The 16,461-nt window shown below is 45.8% G+C and overlaps 12 non-coding genes across 12 annotated transcripts; all 12 read right to left on the reverse strand.

Annotated features, from left to right (window-relative positions):
* Nucleotides 1-274: 274 nt before the first annotated feature.
* On the reverse strand, nucleotides 275-465 carry LOC141214555 (U2 spliceosomal RNA). Its single transcript, XR_012283759.1, has one exon. It is a non-coding gene; the product is annotated as a U2 spliceosomal RNA (small nuclear RNA).
* Nucleotides 466-1,574: 1,109 nt separating this feature from the next.
* Nucleotides 1,575-1,765, reverse strand: LOC141214556 (U2 spliceosomal RNA). Its single transcript, XR_012283760.1, has one exon. It is a non-coding gene; the product is annotated as a U2 spliceosomal RNA (small nuclear RNA).
* Nucleotides 1,766-2,880: 1,115 nt separating this feature from the next.
* LOC141214558 (U2 spliceosomal RNA) lies at nucleotides 2,881-3,071 on the reverse strand. The gene has a single exon (XR_012283761.1). It is a non-coding gene; the product is annotated as a U2 spliceosomal RNA (small nuclear RNA).
* Nucleotides 3,072-4,186: 1,115 nt separating this feature from the next.
* Nucleotides 4,187-4,377, reverse strand: LOC141214560 (U2 spliceosomal RNA). The gene has a single exon (XR_012283763.1). It is a non-coding gene; the product is annotated as a U2 spliceosomal RNA (small nuclear RNA).
* A 1,115-nt stretch (nucleotides 4,378-5,492) lies between these two features.
* LOC141214561 (U2 spliceosomal RNA) lies at nucleotides 5,493-5,683 on the reverse strand. Its single transcript, XR_012283764.1, has one exon. It is a non-coding gene; the product is annotated as a U2 spliceosomal RNA (small nuclear RNA).
* A 1,115-nt stretch (nucleotides 5,684-6,798) lies between these two features.
* Nucleotides 6,799-6,989, reverse strand: LOC141214851 (U2 spliceosomal RNA). Its single transcript, XR_012284043.1, has one exon. It is a non-coding gene; the product is annotated as a U2 spliceosomal RNA (small nuclear RNA).
* A 1,115-nt stretch (nucleotides 6,990-8,104) lies between these two features.
* On the reverse strand, nucleotides 8,105-8,295 carry LOC141214562 (U2 spliceosomal RNA). Its single transcript, XR_012283765.1, has one exon. It is a non-coding gene; the product is annotated as a U2 spliceosomal RNA (small nuclear RNA).
* A 1,115-nt stretch (nucleotides 8,296-9,410) lies between these two features.
* On the reverse strand, nucleotides 9,411-9,601 carry LOC141214852 (U2 spliceosomal RNA). Its single transcript, XR_012284044.1, has one exon. It is a non-coding gene; the product is annotated as a U2 spliceosomal RNA (small nuclear RNA).
* Nucleotides 9,602-10,719: 1,118 nt separating this feature from the next.
* Nucleotides 10,720-10,910, reverse strand: LOC141214873 (U2 spliceosomal RNA). Its single transcript, XR_012284064.1, has one exon. It is a non-coding gene; the product is annotated as a U2 spliceosomal RNA (small nuclear RNA).
* A 1,115-nt stretch (nucleotides 10,911-12,025) lies between these two features.
* LOC141214831 (U2 spliceosomal RNA) lies at nucleotides 12,026-12,216 on the reverse strand. Its single transcript, XR_012284024.1, has one exon. It is a non-coding gene; the product is annotated as a U2 spliceosomal RNA (small nuclear RNA).
* Nucleotides 12,217-13,331: 1,115 nt separating this feature from the next.
* LOC141214563 (U2 spliceosomal RNA) lies at nucleotides 13,332-13,522 on the reverse strand. The gene has a single exon (XR_012283766.1). It is a non-coding gene; the product is annotated as a U2 spliceosomal RNA (small nuclear RNA).
* Nucleotides 13,523-14,637: 1,115 nt separating this feature from the next.
* Nucleotides 14,638-14,830, reverse strand: LOC141214915 (U2 spliceosomal RNA). Its single transcript, XR_012284104.1, has one exon. It is a non-coding gene; the product is annotated as a U2 spliceosomal RNA (small nuclear RNA).
* Between the last annotated feature and the right edge of the window lie 1,631 nt (nucleotides 14,831-16,461).

Genomic DNA, 16,461 nt, shown 5'->3' on the forward strand with positions numbered 1-16,461 from the left:
AATGCTTGCCTAATATGTCTGTTTATCCAAAAGGAAGTAAAAAGGGAGAGCTAGAAAGATAGCATTGCATCACATTACATGGCAATGCAATGCACAGTTGCTGAAGTTGAACCAAAATGAGCTTGTAATCTGGCTTCTGCAACTTTGAACATGAAAAATCCAATGAGGAGAAGAAAAGCAAAGCCAAAGAGTCCATCCCAAAATCCGACAAACAAGCAAAATGAACAAAAAACATTGAATTCAATTCTTTCTGATTTTAGAAACTGCATTAAAGAAGGGGTGCACCGGTCCTGGAGATACTGCAATACCAGGTCAATGCGTGGAGTGGACAGAGCAAGCTCTTTTTCCATCTCCCTGTTCTAAAAATCCATTTAATATATGGTCCCCAGATAGGGGACGTATCAGATATTAAACTGATAAGAACAGATACTACACTTGATCTTAGCCAAAAGGCCGAGAAGCGATAACCAGAATTGGTTTCAAACTACGGAGCCACCCAAGGATCCTGAAAAGTCCATTTGTGGAGATGAGCTCCTGGACTCCCGTTAAGAAGACATGTTGTCAACCTCTAGATCCCTTACATGCCTGCACTTTTCGGCTTGCTGCTGCTGCAATCCACGCGTTTTAGATCTGCATAACTCCACCTCTTTAAACACAGCACCTTCACCCCCTGCTGTTCCCACCCGCCTCAACACCGTTGGAAGGGAGGAGAACCAATTAAGGCGGGGGGTGGGGTGGAACGAGCAGCTGTCTACCCTTAGCAGGAGGGCTCCTGATTACATACCTCTCCTGCTGCTGCTGGCTGTCCAGCAGCAGACTGAAGGTGGCTGCTGCTGTGCACAGGTATATAAAGGCTCAGAGCCTATTATGACACGCGCAGCCAGCGTTCCATTGCCACATTCCATCTACTGCAGGCAGGATACCTGGCTGGCTGAATGTCGCTGAGAAGCTCACAGAAACCGCCATAAGCAACAGTTTAACAGAATGCCACAGACTAATCAACCAAACTTTTTGGGTTGGGTTCTCTTTTATAGTCTGCAGGCATTAAATGAAAGAAGTCAGTGTTCCAGCAGAAGGAGACAACGTTTCAGAAAAGGCATTGTAGCAAACCAAAAAAGAAATTTTAAGCGCAGCAGAGTAACCAGCGCACATACCTGTTAGCTCAGGTGAGTTTAAAAGGCTGCTGTTGATAACAAGGGCATTTGCTAAATAGATGGTGTGTGTGCAACAATATACTGAAAGGTCAATTATATTGTGCAGCTTATCTCACCACCTGTAGTTATTTAGGTGAAAGCTCCAAAATGCTTGCCTAATATGTCTGTTTATCCAAAAGGAAGTAAAAAGGGAGAGCTAGAAAGATAGCATTGCATCACATTACATGGCAATGCAATGCACAGTTGCTGAAGTTGAACCAAAATGAGCTTGTAATCTGGCTTCTGCAACTTTGAACATGAAAAATCCAATGAGGAGAAGAAAAGCAAAGCCAAAGAGTCCATCCCAAAATCCGACAAACAAGCAAAATGAACAAAAAACATTGAATTCAATTCTTTCTGATTTTAGAAACTGCATTAAAGAAGGGGTGCACCGGTCCTGGAGATACTGCAATACCAGGTCAATGCGTGGAGTGGACAGAGCAAGCTCTTTTTCCATCTCCCTGTTCTAAAAATCCATTTAATATATGGTCCCCAGATAGGGGACGTATCAGATATTAAACTGATAAGAACAGATACTACACTTGATCTTAGCCAAAAGGCCGAGAAGCGATAACCAGAATTGGTTTCAAACTACGGAGCCACCCAAGGATCCTGAAAAGTCCATTTGTGGAGATGAGCTCCTGGACTCCCGTTAAGAAGACATGTTGTCAACCTCTAGATCCCTTACATGCCTGCACTTTTCGGCTTGCTGCTGCTGCAATCCACGCGTTTTAGATCTGCATAACTCCACCTCTTTAAACACAGCACCTTCACCCCCTGCTGTTCCCACCCGCCTCAACACCGTTGGAAGGGAGGAGAACCAATTAAGGCGGGGGGTGGGGTGGAACGAGCAGCTGTCTACCCTTAGCAGGAGGGCTCCTGATTACATACCTCTCCTGCTGCTGCTGCTGCTGGCTGTCCAGCAGCAGACTGAAGGTGGCTGCTGCTGTGCACAGGTATATAAAGGCTCAGAGCCTATTATGACACGCGCAGCCAGCGTTCCATTGCCACATTCCATCTACTGCAGGCAGGATACCTGGCTGGCTGAATGTCGCTGAGAAGCTCACAGAGACCGCCATAAGCAACAGTTTAACAGAATGCCACAGACTAATCAACCAAACTTTTTGGGTTGGGTTCTCTTTTATAGTCTGCAGGCATTAAATGAAAGAAGTCAGTGTTCCAGCAGAAGGAGACAACGTTTCAGAAAAGGCATTGTAGCAAACCAAAAAAGAAATTTTAAGCGCAGCAGAGTAACCAGCGCACATACCTGTTAGCTCAGGTGAGTTTAAAAGGCTGCTGTTGATAACAAGGGCATTTGCTAAATAGATGGTGTGTGTGCAACAATATACTGAAAGGTCAATTATATTGTGCAGCTTATCTCACCACCTGTAGTTATTTAGGTGAAAGCTCCAAAATGCTTGCCTAATATGTCTGTTTATCCAAAAGGAAGTAAAAAGGGAGAGCTAGAAAGATAGCATTGCATCACATTACATGGCAATGCAATGCACAGTTGCTGAAGTTGAACCAAAATGAGCTTGTAATCTGGCTTCTGCAACTTTGAACATGAAAAATCCAATGAGGAGAAGAAAAGCAAAGCCAAAGAGTCCATCCCAAAATCCGACAAACAAGCAAAATGAACAAAAAACATTGAATTCAATTCTTTCTGATTTTAGAAACTGCATTAAAGAAGGGGTGCACCGGTCCTGGAGATACTGCAATACCAGGTCAATGCGTGGAGTGGACAGAGCAAGCTCTTTTTCCATCTCCCTGTTCTAAAAATCCATTTAATATATGGTCCCCAGATAGGGGACGTATCAGATATTAAACTGATAAGAACAGATACTACACTTGATCTTAGCCAAAAGGCCGAGAAGCGATAACCAGAATTGGTTTCAAACTACGGAGCCACCCAAGGATCCTGAAAAGTCCATTTGTGGAGATGAGCTCCTGGACTCCCGTTAAGAAGACATGTTGTCAACCTCTAGATCCCTTACATGCCTGCACTTTTCGGCTTGCTGCTGCTGCAATCCACGCGTTTTAGATCTGCATAACTCCACCTCTTTAAACACAGCACCTTCACCCCCTGCTGTTCCCACCCGCCTCAACACCGTTGGAAGGGAGGAGAACCAATTAAGGCGGGGGGTGGGGTGGAACGAGCAGCTGTCTACCCTTAGCAGGAGGGCTCCTGATTACATACCTCTCCTGCTGCTGCTGCTGCTGGCTGTCCAGCAGCAGACTGAAGGTGGCTGCTGCTGTGCACAGGTATATAAAGGCTCAGAGCCTATTATGACACGCGCAGCCAGCGTTCCATTGCCACATTCCATCTACTGCAGGCAGGATACCTGGCTGGCTGAATGTCGCTGAGAAGCTCACAGAGACCGCCATAAGCAACAGTTTAACAGAATGCCACAGACTAATCAACCAAACTTTTTGGGTTGGGTTCTCTTTTATAGTCTGCAGGCATTAAATGAAAGAAGTCAGTGTTCCAGCAGAAGGAGACAACGTTTCAGAAAAGGCATTGTAGCAAACCAAAAAAGAAATTTTAAGCGCAGCAGAGTAACCAGCGCACATACCTGTTAGCTCAGGTGAGTTTAAAAGGCTGCTGTTGATAACAAGGGCATTTGCTAAATAGATGGTGTGTGTGCAACAATATACTGAAAGGTCAATTATATTGTGCAGCTTATCTCACCACCTGTAGTTATTTAGGTGAAAGCTCCAAAATGCTTGCCTAATATGTCTGTTTATCCAAAAGGAAGTAAAAAGGGAGAGCTAGAAAGATAGCATTGCATCACATTACATGGCAATGCAATGCACAGTTGCTGAAGTTGAACCAAAATGAGCTTGTAATCTGGCTTCTGCAACTTTGAACATGAAAAATCCAATGAGGAGAAGAAAAGCAAAGCCAAAGAGTCCATCCCAAAATCCGACAAACAAGCAAAATGAACAAAAAACATTGAATTCAATTCTTTCTGATTTTAGAAACTGCATTAAAGAAGGGGTGCACCGGTCCTGGAGATACTGCAATACCAGGTCAATGCGTGGAGTGGACAGAGCAAGCTCTTTTTCCATCTCCCTGTTCTAAAAATCCATTTAATATATGGTCCCCAGATAGGGGACGTATCAGATATTAAACTGATAAGAACAGATACTACACTTGATCTTAGCCAAAAGGCCGAGAAGCGATAACCAGAATTGGTTTCAAACTACGGAGCCACCCAAGGATCCTGAAAAGTCCATTTGTGGAGATGAGCTCCTGGACTCCCGTTAAGAAGACATGTTGTCAACCTCTAGATCCCTTACATGCCTGCACTTTTCGGCTTGCTGCTGCTGCAATCCACGCGTTTTAGATCTGCATAACTCCACCTCTTTAAACACAGCACCTTCACCCCCTGCTGTTCCCACCCGCCTCAACACCGTTGGAAGGGAGGAGAACCAATTAAGGCGGGGGGTGGGGTGGAACGAGCAGCTGTCTACCCTTAGCAGGAGGGCTCCTGATTACATACCTCTCCTGCTGCTGCTGCTGCTGGCTGTCCAGCAGCAGACTGAAGGTGGCTGCTGCTGTGCACAGGTATATAAAGGCTCAGAGCCTATTATGACACGCGCAGCCAGCGTTCCATTGCCACATTCCATCTACTGCAGGCAGGATACCTGGCTGGCTGAATGTCGCTGAGAAGCTCACAGAGACCGCCATAAGCAACAGTTTAACAGAATGCCACAGACTAATCAACCAAACTTTTTGGGTTGGGTTCTCTTTTATAGTCTGCAGGCATTAAATGAAAGAAGTCAGTGTTCCAGCAGCAGGAGACAACGTTTCAGAAAAGGCATTGTAGCAAACCAAAAAAGAAATTTTAAGCGCAGCAGAGTAACCAGCGCACATACCTGTTAGCTCAGGTGAGTTTAAAAGGCTGCTGTTGATAACAAGGGCATTTGCTAAATAGATGGTGTGTGTGCAACAATATACTGAAAGGTCAATTATATTGTGCAGCTTATCTCACCACCTGTAGTTATTTAGGTGAAAGCTCCAAAATGCTTGCCTAATATGTCTGTTTATCCAAAAGGAAGTAAAAAGGGAGAGCTAGAAAGATAGCATTGCATCACATTACATGGCAATGCAATGCACAGTTGCTGAAGTTGAACCAAAATGAGCTTGTAATCTGGCTTCTGCAACTTTGAACATGAAAAATCCAATGAGGAGAAGAAAAGCAAAGCCAAAGAGTCCATCCCAAAATCCGACAAACAAGCAAAATGAACAAAAAACATTGAATTCAATTCTTTCTGATTTTAGAAACTGCATTAAAGAAGGGGTGCACCGGTCCTGGAGATACTGCAATACCAGGTCAATGCGTGGAGTGGACAGAGCAAGCTCTTTTTCCATCTCCCTGTTCTAAAAATCCATTTAATATATGGTCCCCAGATAGGGGACGTATCAGATATTAAACTGATAAGAACAGATACTACACTTGATCTTAGCCAAAAGGCCGAGAAGCGATAACCAGAATTGGTTTCAAACTACGGAGCCACCCAAGGATCCTGAAAAGTCCATTTGTGGAGATGAGCTCCTGGACTCCCGTTAAGAAGACATGTTGTCAACCTCTAGATCCCTTACATGCCTGCACTTTTCGGCTTGCTGCTGCTGCAATCCACGCGTTTTAGATCTGCATAACTCCACCTCTTTAAACACAGCACCTTCACCCCCTGCTGTTCCCACCCGCCTCAACACCGTTGGAAGGGAGGAGAACCAATTAAGGCGGGGGGTGGGGTGGAACGAGCAGCTGTCTACCCTTAGCAGGAGGGCTCCTGATTACATACCTCTCCTGCTGCTGCTGCTGCTGGCTGTCCAGCAGCAGACTGAAGGTGGCTGCTGCTGTGCACAGGTATATAAAGGCTCAGAGCCTATTATGACACGCGCAGCCAGCGTTCCATTGCCACATTCCATCTACTGCAGGCAGGATACCTGGCTGGCTGAATGTCGCTGAGAAGCTCACAGAGACCGCCATAAGCAACAGTTTAACAGAATGCCACAGACTAATCAACCAAACTTTTTGGGTTGGGTTCTCTTTTATAGTCTGCAGGCATTAAATGAAAGAAGTCAGTGTTCCAGCAGAAGGAGACAACGTTTCAGAAAAGGCATTGTAGCAAACCAAAAAAGAAATTTTAAGCGCAGCAGAGTAACCAGCGCACATACCTGTTAGCTCAGGTGAGTTTAAAAGGCTGCTGTTGATAACAAGGGCATTTGCTAAATAGATGGTGTGTGTGCAACAATATACTGAAAGGTCAATTATATTGTGCAGCTTATCTCACCACCTGTAGTTATTTAGGTGAAAGCTCCAAAATGCTTGCCTAATATGTCTGTTTATCCAAAAGGAAGTAAAAAGGGAGAGCTAGAAAGATAGCATTGCATCACATTACATGGCAATGCAATGCACAGTTGCTGAAGTTGAACCAAAATGAGCTTGTAATCTGGCTTCTGCAACTTTGAACATGAAAAATCCAATGAGGAGAAGAAAAGCAGAGCCAAAGAGTCCATCCCAAAATCCGACAAACAAGCAAAATGAACAAAAAACATTGAATTCAATTCTTTCTGATTTTAGAAACTGCATTAAAGAAGGGGTGCACCGGTCCTGGAGATACTGCAATACCAGGTCAATGCGTGGAGTGGACAGAGCAAGCTCTTTTTCCATCTCCCTGTTCTAAAAATCCATATAATATATGGTCCCCAGATAGGGGACGTATCAGATATTAAACTGATAAGAACAGATACTACACTTGATCTTAGCCAAAAGGCCGAGAAGCGATAACCAGAATTGGTTTCAAACTACGGAGCCACCCAAGGATCCTGAAAAGTCCATTTGTGGAGATGAGCTCCTGGACTCCCGTTAAGAAGACATGTTGTCAACCTCTAGATCCCTTACATGCCTGCACTTTTCGGCTTGCTGCTGCTGCAATCCACGCGTTTTAGATCTGCATAACTCCACCTCTTTAAACACAGCACCTTCACCCCCTGCTGTTCCCACCCGCCTCAACACCGTTGGAAGGGAGGTGAACCAATTAAGGCGGGGGGTGGGGTGGAACGAGCAGCTGTCTACCCTTAGCAGGAGGGCTCCTGATTACATACCTCTCCTGTTGCTGCTGCTGCTGGCTGTCCAGCAGCAGACTGAAGGTGGCTGCTGCTGTGCACAGGTATATAAAGGCTCAGAGCCTATTATGACACGCGCAGCCAGCGTTCCATTGCCACATTCCATCTACTGCAGGCAGGATACCTGGCTGGCTGAATGTCGCTGAGAAGCTCACAGAGACCGCCATAAGCAACAGTTTAACAGAATGCCACAGACTAATCAACCAAACTTTTTGGGTTGGGTTCTCTTTTATAGTCTGCAGGCATTAAATGAAAGAAGTCAGTGTTCCAGCAGAAGGAGACAACGTTTCAGAAAAGGCATTGTAGCAAACCAAAAAAGAAATTTTAAGCGCAGCAGAGTAACCAGCGCACATACCTGTTAGCTCAGGTGAGTTTAAAAGGCTGCTGTTGATAACAAGGGCATTTGCTAAATAGATGGTGTGTGTGCAACAATATACTGAAAGGTCAATTATATTGTGCAGCTTATCTCACCACCTGTAGTTATTTAGGTGAAAGCTCCAAAATGCTTGCCTAATATGTCTGTTTATCCAAAAGGAAGTAAAAAGGGAGAGCTAGAAAGATAGCATTGCATCACATTACATGGCAATGCAATGCACAGTTGCTGAAGTTGAACCAAAATGAGCTTGTAATCTGGCTTCTGCAACTTTGAACATGAAAAATCCAATGAGGAGAAGAAAAGCAGAGCCAAAGAGTCCATCCCAAAATCCGACAAACAAGCAAAATGAACAAAAAACATTGAATTCAATTCTTTCTGATTTTAGAAACTGCATTAAAGAAGGGGTGCACCGGTCCTGGAGATACTGCAATACCAGGTCAATGCGTGGAGTGGACAGAGCAAGCTCTTTTTCCATCTCCCTGTTCTAAAAATCCATTTAATATATGGTCCCCAGATAGGGGACGTATCAGATATTAAACTGATAAGAACAGATACTACACTTGATCTTAGCCAAAAGGCCGAGAAGCGATAACCAGAATTGGTTTCAAACTACGGAGCCACCCAAGGATCCTAAAAAGTCCATTTGTGGAGATGAGCTCCTGGACTCCCGTTAAGAAGACATGTTGTCAACCTCTAGATCCCTTACATGCCTGCACTTTTCGGCTTGCTGCTGCTGCAATCCACGCGTTTTAGATCTGCATAACTCCACCTCTTTAAACACAGCACCTTCACCCCCTGCTGTTCCCACCCGCCTCAACACCGTTGGAAGGGAGGAGAACCAATTAAGGCGGGGGGTGGGGTGGAACGAGCAGCTGTCTACCCTTAGCAGGAGGGCTCCTGATTACATACCTCTCCTGCTGCTGCTGCTGCTGGCTGTCCAGCAGCAGACTGAAGGTGGCTGCTGCTGTGCACAGGTATATAAAGGCTCAGAGCCTATTATGACACGCGCAGCCAGCGTTCCATTGCCACATTCCATCTACTGCAGGCAGGATACCTGGCTGGCTGAATGTCGCTGAGAAGCTCACAGAGACCGCCATAAGCAACAGTTTAACAGAATGCCACAGACTAATCAACCAAACTTTTTGGGTTGGGTTCTCTTTTATAGTCTGCAGGCATTAAATGAAAGAAGTCAGTGTTCCAGCAGAAGGAGACAACGTTTCAGAAAAGGCATTGTAGCAAACCAAAAAAGAAATTTTAAGCGCAGCAGAGTAACCAGCGCACATACCTGTTAGCTCAGGTGAGTTTAAAAGGCTGCTGTTGATAACAAGGGCATTTGCTAAATAGATGGTGTGTGTGCAACAATATACTGAAAGGTCAATTATATTGTGCAGCTTATCTCACCACCTGTAGTTATTTAGGTGAAAGCTCCAAAATGCTTGCCTAATATGTCTGTTTATCCAAAAGGAAGTAAAAAGGGAGAGCTAGAAAGATAGCATTGCATCACATTACATGGCAATGCAATGCACAGTTGCTGAAGTTGAACCAAAATGAGCTTGTAATCTGGCTTCTGCAACTTTGAACATGAAAAATCCAATGAGGAGAAGAAAAGCAAAGCCAAAGAGTCCATCCCAAAATCCGACAAACAAGCAAAATGAACAAAAAACATTGAATTCAATTCTTTCTGATTTTAGAAACTGCATTAAAGAAGGGGTGCACCGGTCCTGGAGATACTGCAATACCAGGTCAATGCGTGGAGTGGACAGAGCAAGCTCTTTTTCCATCTCCCTGTTCTAAAAATCCATTTAATATATGGTCCCCAGATAGGGGACGTATCAGATATTAAACTGATAAGAACAGATACTACACTTGATCTTAGCCAAAAGGCTGAGAAGCGATAACCAGAATTGGTTTCAAACTACGGAGCCACCCAAGGATCCTGAAAAGTCCATTTGTGGAGATGAGCTCCTGGACTCCCGTTAAGAAGACATGTTGTCAACCTCTAGATCCCTTACATGCCTGCACTTTTCGGCTTGCTGCTGCTGCAATCCACGCGTTTTAGATCTGCATAACTCCACCTCTTTAAACACAGCACCTTCACCCCCTGCTGTTCCCACCCGCCTCAACACCGTTGGAAGGGAGGAGAACCAATTAAGGCGGGGGGTGGGGTGGAACGAGCAGCTGTCTACCCTTAGCAGGAGGGCTCCTGATTACATACCTCTCCTGCTGCTGCTGCTGCTGCTGGCTGTCCAGCAGCAGACTGAAGGTGGCTGCTGCTGTGCACAGGTATATAAAGGCTCAGAGCCTATTATGACACGCGCAGCCAGCGTTCCATTGCCACATTCCATCTACTGCAGGCAGGATACCTGGCTGGCTGAATGTCGCTGAGAAGCTCACAGAGACCGCCATAAGCAACAGTTTAACAGAATGCCACAGACTAATCAACCAAACTTTTTGGGTTGGGTTCTCTTTTATAGTCTGCAGGCATTAAATGAAAGAAGTCAGTGTTCCAGCAGAAGGAGACAACGTTTCAGAAAAGGCATTGTAGCAAACCAAAAAAGAAATTTTAAGCGCAGCAGAGTAACCAGCGCACATACCTGTTAGCTCAGGTGAGTTTAAAAGGCTGCTGTTGATAACAAGGGCATTTGCTAAATAGATGGTGTGTGTGCAACAATATACTGAAAGGTCAATTATATTGTGCAGCTTATCTCACCACCTGTAGTTATTTAGGTGAAAGCTCCAAAATGCTTGCCTAATATGTCTGTTTATCCAAAAGGAAGTAAAAAGGGAGAGCTAGAAAGATAGCATTGCATCACATTACATGGCAATGCAATGCACAGTTGCTGAAGTTGAACCAAAATGAGCTTGTAATCTGGCTTCTGCAACTTTGAACATGAAAAATCCAATGAGGAGAAGAAAAGCAAAGCCAAAGAGTCCATCCCAAAATCCGACAAACAAGCAAAATGAACAAAAAACATTGAATTCAATTCTTTCTGATTTTAGAAACTGCATTAAAGAAGGGGTGCACCTGTCCTGGAGATACTGCAATACCAGGTCAATGCGTGGAGTGGACAGAGCAAGCTCTTTTTCCATCTCCCTGTTCTAAAAATCCATTTAATATATGGTCCCCAGATAGGGGACGTATCAGATATTAAACTGATAAGAACAGATACTACACTTGATCTTAGCCAAAAGGCCGAGAAGCGATAACCAGAATTGGTTTCAAACTACGGAGCCACCCAAGGATCCTGAAAAGTCCATTTGTGGAGATGAGCTCCTGGACTCCCGTTAAGAAGACATGTTGTCAACCTCTAGATCCCTTACATGCCTGCACTTTTCGGCTTGCTGCTGCTGCAATCCACGCGTTTTAGATCTGCATAACTCCACCTCTTTAAACACAGCACCTTCACCCCCTGCTGTTCCCACCCGCCTCAACACCGTTGGAAGGGAGGAGAACCAATTAAGGCGGGGGGTGGGGTGGAACGAGCAGCTGTCTACCCTTAGCAGGAGGGCTCCTGATTACATACCTCTCCTGCTGCTGCTGCTGCTGGCTGTCCAGCAGCAGACTGAAGGTGGCTGCTGCTGTGCACAGGTATATAAAGGCTCAGAGCCTATTATGACACGCGCAGCCAGCGTTCCATTGCCACATTCCATCTACTGCAGGCAGGATACCTGGCTGGCTGAATGTTGCTGAGAAGCTCACAGAGACCGCCATAAGCAACAGTTTAACAGAATGCCACAGACTAATCAACCAAACTTTTTGGGTTGGGTTCTCTTTTATAGTCTGCAGGCATTAAATGAAAGAAGTCAGTGTTCCAGCAGAAGGAGACAACGTTTCAGAAAAGGCATTGTAGCAAACCAAAAAAGAAATTTTAAGCGCAGCAGAGTAACCAGCGCACATACCTGTTAGCTCAGGTGAGTTTAAAAGGCTGCTGTTGATAACAAGGGCATTTGCTAAATAGATGGTGTGTGGGCAACAATATACTGAAAGGTCAATTATATTGTGCAGCTTATCTCACCACCTGTAGTTATTTAGGTGAAAGCTCCAAAATGCTTGCCTAATATGTCTGTTTATCCAAAAGGAAGTAAAAAGGGAGAGCTAGAAAGATAGCATTGCATCACATTACATGGCAATGCAATGCACAGTTGCTGAAGTTGAACCAAAATGAGCTTGTAATCTGGCTTCTGCAACTTTGAACATGAAAAATCCAATGAGGAGAAGAAAAGCAAAGCCAAAGAGTCCATCCCAAAATCCGACAAACAAGCAAAATGAACAAAAAACATTGAATTCAATTCTTTCTGATTTTAGAAACTGCATTAAAGAAGGGGTGCACCGGTCCTGGAGATACTGCAATACCAGGTCAATGCGTGGAGTGGACAGAGCAAGCTCTTTTTCCATCTCCCTGTTCTAAAAATCAATTTAATATATGGTCCCCAGATAGGGGACGTATCAGATATTAAACTGATAAGAACAGATACTACACTTGATCTTAGCCAAAAGGCCGAGAAGCGATAACCAGAATTGGTTTCAAACTACGGAGCCACCCAAGGATCCTGAAAAGTCCATTTGTGGAGATGAGCTCCTGGACTCCCGTTAAGAAGACATGTTGTCAACCTCTAGATCCCTTACATGCCTGCACTTTTCGGCTTGCTGCTGCTGCAATCCACGCGTTTTAGATCTGCATAACTCCACCTCTTTAAACACAGCACCTTCACCCCCTGCTGTTCCCACCCGCCTCAACACCGTTGGAAGGGAGGAGAACCAATTAAGGCGGGGGGTGGGGTGGAACGAGCAGCTGTCTACCCTTAGCAGGAGGGCTCCTGATTACATACCTCTCCTGCTGCTGCTGCTGCTGGCTGTCCAGCAGCAGACTGAAGGTGGCTGCTGCTGTGCACAGGTATATAAAGGCTCAGAGCCTATTATGACACGCGCAGCCAGCGTTCCATTGCCACATTCCATCTACTGCAGGCAGGATACCTGGCTGGCTGAATGTCGCTGAGAAGCTCACAGAGACCGCCATAAGCAACAGTTTAACAGAATGCCACAGACTAATCAACCAAACTTTTTGGGTTGGGTTCTCTTTTATAGTCTGCAGGCATTAAATGAAAGAAGTCAGTGTTCCAGCAGAAGGAGACAACGTTTCAGAAAAGGCATTGTAGCAAACCAAAAAAGAAATTTTAAGCGCAGCAGAGTAACCAGCGCACATACCTGTTAGCTCAGGTGAGTTTAAAAGGCTGCTGTTGATAACAAGGGCATTTGCTAAATAGATGGTGTGTGTGCAACAATATACTGAAAGGTCAATTATATTGTGCAGCTTATCTCACCACCTGTAGTTATTTAGGTGAAAGCTCCAAAATGCTTGCCTAATATGTCTGTTTATCCAAAAGGAAGTAAAAAGGGAGAGCTAGAAAGATAGCATTGCATCACATTACATGGCAATGCAATGCACAGTTGCTGAAGTTGAACCAAAATGAGCTTGTAATCTGGCTTCTGCAACTTTGAACATGAAAAATCCAATGAGGAGAAGAAAAGCAAAGCCAAAGAGTCCATCCCAAAATCCGACAAACAAGCAAAATGAACAAAAAACATTGAATTCAATTCTTTCTGATTTTAGAAACTGCATTAAAGAAGGGGTGCACCGGTCCTGGAGATACTGCAATACCAGGTCAATGCGTGGAGTGGACAGAGCAAGCTCTTTTTCCATCTCCCTGTTCTAAAAATCCATTTAATATATGGTCCCCAGATAGGGGACGTATCAGATATTAAACTGATAAGAACAGATACTACACTTGATCTTAGCCAAAAGGCCGAGAAGCGATAACCAGAATTGGTTTCAAACTACGGAGCCACCCAAGGATCCTGAAAAGTCCATTTGTGGAGATGAGCTCCTGGACTCCCGTTAAGAAGACATGTTGTCAACCTCTAGATCCCTTACATGCCTGCACTTTTCGGCTTGCTGCTGCTGCAATCCACGCGTTTTAGATCTGCATAACTCCACCTCTTTAAACACAGCACCTTCACCCCCTGCTGTTCCCACCCGCCTCAACACCGTTGGAAGGGAGGTGAACCAATTAAGGCGGGGGGTGGGGTGGAACGAGCAGCTGTCTACCCTTAGCAGGAGGGCTCCTGATTACATACCTCTCCTGTTGCTGCTGCTGCTGGCTGTCCAGCAGCAGACTGAAGGTGGCTGCTGCTGTGCACAGGTATATAAAGGCTCAGAGCCTATTATGACACGCGCAGCCAGCGTTCCATTGCCACATTCCATCTACTGCAGGCAGGATACCTGGCTGGCTGAATGTCGCTGAGAAGCTCACAGAGACCGCCATAAGCAACAGTTTAACAGAATGCCACAGACTAATCAACCAAACTTTTTGGGTTGGGTTCTCTTTTATAGTCTGCAGGCATTAAATGAAAGAAGTCAGTGTTCCAGCAGAAGGAGACAACGTTTCAGAAAAGGCATTGTAGCAAACCAAAAAAGAAATTTTAAGCGCAGCAGAGTAACCAGCGCACATACCTGTTAGCTCAGGTGAGTTTAAAAGGCTGCTGTTGATAACAAGGGCATTTGCTAAATAGATGGTGTGTGTGCAACAATATACTGAAAGGTCAATTATATTGTGCAGCTTATCTCACCACCTGTAGTTATTTAGGTGAAAGCTCCAAAATGCTTGCCTAATATGTCTGTTTATCCAAAAGGAAGTAAAAAGGGAGAGCTAGAAAGATAGCATTGCATCACATTACATGGCAATGCAATGCACAGTTGCTGAAGTTGAACCAAAATGAGCTTGTAATCTGGCTTCTGCAACTTTGAACATGAAAAATCCAATGAGGAGAAGAAAAGCAAAGCCAAAGAGTCCATCCCAAAATCCGACAAACAAGCAAAATGAACAAAAAACATTGAATTCAATTCTTTCTGATTTTAGAAACTGCATTAAAGAAGGGGTGCACCGGTCCTGGAGATACTGCAATACCAGGTCAATGCGTGGAGTGGACAGAGCAAGCTCTTTTTCCATCTCCCTGTTCTAAAAATCCATTTAATATATGGTCCCCAGATAGGGGACGTATCAGATATTAAACTGATAAGAACAGATTTTTTGATTGAATATATCTTTTAATAGCACAAAAAATAAGTTAACAGACAGTGTACAGTGCCGCAGCCCAGTACACACAGAATTCTACATCATATTTACATAGCATGAGGATACGACGCACTAACTAGACACATCACACCCCTATGCTACACAAAACACTCAATCTGAAAGAAAAAGCATGTCAATTAATACAGTACGACGAACCGTGATAAGGGATGGGGATTGGGAAAAAGGGGATGGGGAGGGGAAAATCACAGGCCCGAAGCTTTATTGAAAGACAAGACACATAAGGGGAGAGGGGGAGGAGGGGTTTAGTCCTCGTCCTCGTCCTCCGGACCGTCCATGATGGAATAGTCTCTGAGCAGGCTGTGGATCAGCCTGCGGCAGTCCTGGATGGACATCCTCTCCCTCCTCAAGATGAGCCGGTTCCTGGCGACCCAAACGGCATCCTTGAAGCAGTTCATAAGGCGCCAAGCCTCCTGGATGGCTCCGACGGTATGAACCCCAGGGAAGAGTCCGTAAAGCACAGAATGGTGCGATAGGCTCGCCCTGGGGACAGAGTTCCTCAGGTCGTCCTCAAGTGCAGTCAATAGGCGCTGTGCAAATCCGCAGTCCCAAAAAGTGTGCAAAGATGTTTCCTCCACGAAGGGGCACCTTGGGCAGTACCGGGTCTTGCACAGGTTCCGGGCATGCATGAATGACCGGACGGGCAGTCCGCCCTGAATCGCCATCCACGACAAGTCCTTGTGCCCGTTGGTCAGCCTGTCAGACGACACATTTGTCCACACAGTCTCCAGCGTGTCCTGGTGAAGTCCTGTGATGTTCTCCACGTCATCCTTGGCTCTGATTAGCTTGTGGATAGTTTTGGGCTTCCACAAGTCGGGCTTGAGTCCCTCCAGTTGATGCTCCCCCACAAATCGAACGACGTCTCCGTAGAACCATGGCGTCGTCCAGTTGTAGGGGAAGGAGCTGTCCCACTTGTCCCAGCCGAGTCGCCTCCAAAGAGGAAGCAGGAAGAAGCGAGACATGGACCTGCCCGCGGAGCCATTCTTGACTTGCAAAGTCTGGCGGACACAATCACACACAAAAGAGGATCGCAGGAGGGTGGGGATATCTGGAACGCCCTTCCCACCCTTGCGAGGCTCCTTGTACATGACGGCCCGCCTGACTCTGTCCATCTTGGATCCCCAGACAAAGTGAAACACTGTCCTGGTAATGGCCCTGCACACAGTGACGTGTGGGGGCCAGGCCTGCGCCGTGTACTGCAAGACGGGCAGGACCTCATTACGCAGGACGAGTGCCTTACCCTCACAAGTGAGGTGTCTGAGGCTCCAGAGTCCGATCCGTTGCTTCACCTTGGCCAAGCGTTCTTGCCAGGACTTGAGGGCCGCTCCTTCCTTCCCGAACCAGACTCCCAGCACCTTGAGGAAATCCGGTTGAATGTTGAAGGGGAAGGGGGCGGAGGAGGCCGGCTGCCAATCCCCGAAGAGCATGGCTTCCGACTTCCTGCAGTTGACTTTGGCCCCTGAAGCCCGGACGAACCTCTCACACGTCTGGACGAGGGCGTCGACTGAACCACGATCAGCGCAGAAGACGGTGACATCGTCCATGTAGAGCGAGCACTTGACCTCGTGTCGTCCCGGACCCGGTGCGGTGATCCCTCTGATCTC

This window comes from Phyllobates terribilis, unplaced genomic scaffold (assembly GCF_046119375.1).
Source record: "Phyllobates terribilis strain yellow unplaced genomic scaffold, ASM4611937v1 Scaffold_223__1_contigs__length_3252167, whole genome shotgun sequence".
Taxonomy (NCBI): Eukaryota; Metazoa; Chordata; class Amphibia; order Anura; family Dendrobatidae; genus Phyllobates; species Phyllobates terribilis.